Source organism: Pogona vitticeps, chromosome 2 (assembly GCF_051106095.1).
Source record: "Pogona vitticeps strain Pit_001003342236 chromosome 2, PviZW2.1, whole genome shotgun sequence".
Lineage (NCBI taxonomy): Eukaryota > Metazoa > Chordata > Lepidosauria > Squamata > Agamidae > Pogona > Pogona vitticeps.
The window spans coordinates 218,808,811-218,811,782 of record NC_135784.1 but is presented as its reverse complement, the minus strand read 5'-3'; positions in this window follow the sequence as shown (position 1 = coordinate 218,811,782).

Genomic DNA, 2,972 nt, shown 5'->3' with positions numbered 1-2,972 from the left:
CTGTTCCGGTGGCCATTTTGGACCCGCCGGACAGCTGATCGGCGGGTCGCAAAGCGAAGGTTGGTAAGCGAGCAGCTTACCGACCTTCGCTCTGTGAATCACAGCCTATACGGGCATCGTTTTGCGATCGCATTTGTGATTGCAAAAACGGCCTCGTAGAGCGAATTCATTGCTCTACGAGGCGCCCGTTGTGCGAGGCACCACTGTATTAGGAATAGCATACATACTCATTGATATTCAACAGATACTTAGGTTTTTGGTTAAAATTTGTATAGCATCTGTTATAAAATACCAGTCAATGTTTTCATAGTTTTGACTGTGCCTAGTATTTTTGAGTAGTAGTAGTTCAGCAACAACAGGTAGAGAATACTCGGAAGTGGTTTACCATTCTCTACTTCTAGGAGTGCCCTGGGACTGTGCAGCTTGCCCAAGGCCACAAAGGCTGGCTGTACTCTCAGGAGGTACAGTGGGAAATCAAACTCCCAGCTTCTGGCTCCATAGCCAGATGCCTAAATCACTGAGCTACAGAAAGGTTGTTAATTACAGTATGTCACACTAATTTCAGCAGAAAATATTCAGGTCTCTTCTGGTGGCTGTATCTTAATTTTTAACAGTGTGTTCTCTGAACACAGTGCTCATTTAATGTAGGCGTTGTTGGATATGTGCTGGCCCCATTAAAAGTATTATTAAAATGTGTTTAATTAAACTATAAATAGGTAACAGCTTATCTGACCTTGTGGGTCAACACGGATGGAAAGAGAGACATACGATCACACCCTCACAGAAGGAACATGGACTGAGATGGATGAGGTTTCGAGGGAAGAGAACCCACCCCTCGAATTGTAATTTTCTAAATGTGAAAGCCCTTCAGACAGTTTCCCAAGACAGCTGTCAGCAGAAGAGAGTGCTCATAGTCAAACCTCTCGTAAGAGCAAAGCTTGTATAATTACTGTGGCGAACCGCATCCCTAAGGCTCTGTCTGCGCCCAGCTTGGTTCTCCAGGAGAGCTTTCCCACTGCTGAAAACTTCAGTAAAGCTTTATAAATAGTGGCAGCAGTGGGAGCCTCCACGTGGTTCCCAGCAGACTGAACATGCCACTGTCAAAACCTGCTTAGAGCAGACTTATACAATGTGTTAGTTACAGGGGTACATTTTTTTTCAAAGACAGCCCCATCTTTGCTACAGCCAAACAACACAGAACTGCTATGCCTGTGAAGTTGCAAGGAAACAAAATTTTGCATCACATGCACATTGAAGGAGGATCACCACATTTAATGAACAGAGGCTACATTAAAGTGTCATGTTCTCCACCTTGCTAAGAGTACACACTGGACCAGAATATAAACCATTCTGGATACACTGATTTCTTAAAAAACAGCAATAACAGCAAAAGAATCAAAATAATATAAAATACACGTAAACTAATAAAAATGTGTTAGTTTTCAAGGTGCCACAGGACTCTGCTGCAACAAACTAAGGATGCAACCACACAGCAGCAAAATACAGATTGAGCCATTGTGATATGCACCTGTAAAAACCGGTGTCCCCAGGTGGAATTGTTATAGCTGTCCATATTTGTAGGAGTCAGCAGGGGCAGAGGCATTGGTTTGCACTGAGCTCCAACAGCAGAAGCACCCTTAACAAGGTGCTAACAAGTGCTGATTGGCAGTTTCTACACCTCTTTTATTTTTCTCTTAAATCACTGGTTCCCAACCTTGGATAACCTAGGTATTCTTGGACTCCCAGAAGCCTTCATCACTAGCTGTGCTGACTGGGGTTTTTGGGAGCTGCAGTTGAAGAACACTTGGGTTACCCAAGGCTGAGGACCACTATCTTAAGCAAAAGCCTGTTCCAGCATTGAGTTGAAACTCAAGCACCCCTCTGCTTTGGATCAGAAGATCACACTGGCAGAAAGCATACCAAAGTAATGTTAAACCAATCTCAGCATATTTAAACCACCCTGCTGGCAGAATAGAAGATGATTCCTTGCTCAAAAAGACAATTATACAACAGGCTTCCCCACACTGAGCTTCACATTGTATATCACCAGGTTTGAATTCAAATGCATTAGTGCCCAAACTGACATTCTGGGGTAAATTGCCAATGTATTTGCCCCCTAACATGACTACCCTTCCTTTTGTTGTTGTTTCTGTTGCTTAATTAACTGTTAATTTCCAATTGGTGGAGTTTCCTCAAAAGATCTGGGATGATGGATATAAAAATAATACAATTTATTTACTTTGACTTAACTTCTCTGAGGAGACAATTCTGTTCTTTTGCTATTCAGTTTACAGTTTGCATGTGCTCTGGAACCATGCTATACTTCTGCTGGGTTGTAAATATTAGCATAGGATAGTTAGCTTTACTATTTTCTTTGGGAACTGTTCCAGAATTGTCCTAGTCTCAAATTATTTATTTTATTTTATTACAGTCCTTAGACCAATTAAGCAAAAAGAATTACAGTTTTAATCTTTGTAGCATGAAAACATAACAAAATTACCACTTACTTTAAAATCCAATTAGAATCTTACAATTTAAATCCATTTAAAATCCACAATTTAAATCCATTTTACATATCTAAAATTTATCTCCACTTTGATTTCTGGAATCTAAGTATCACCAGGAAGAAACTTGCAACATAATAGGTAATCTTAGGGTCTTTATCTGAGAGAAGAAACTAGAGTCTACTTTCTTCTGTACAACCTGGGATTTTTTAAATCAGTGGTAAAATAATCTGGTTACGTGCAATCTCATAGTGAGGACAGGTGAAAAACATGTATGCTTCCTACCACCCCTAGCGAGCAGGAGCAAAGCCATTCTGCATGAGGCACGTTCCTATATTTCAGTCTTTTAGATTATTAGCTTCACAGTTTTTGATTGATTTTAAACTGCTTTGAACTTTATTTTGTTTTTTGCTTTTTTACAACCTCTTCAATAAAATATTAACATTTTTACAGCAGTCTGGTTATTTT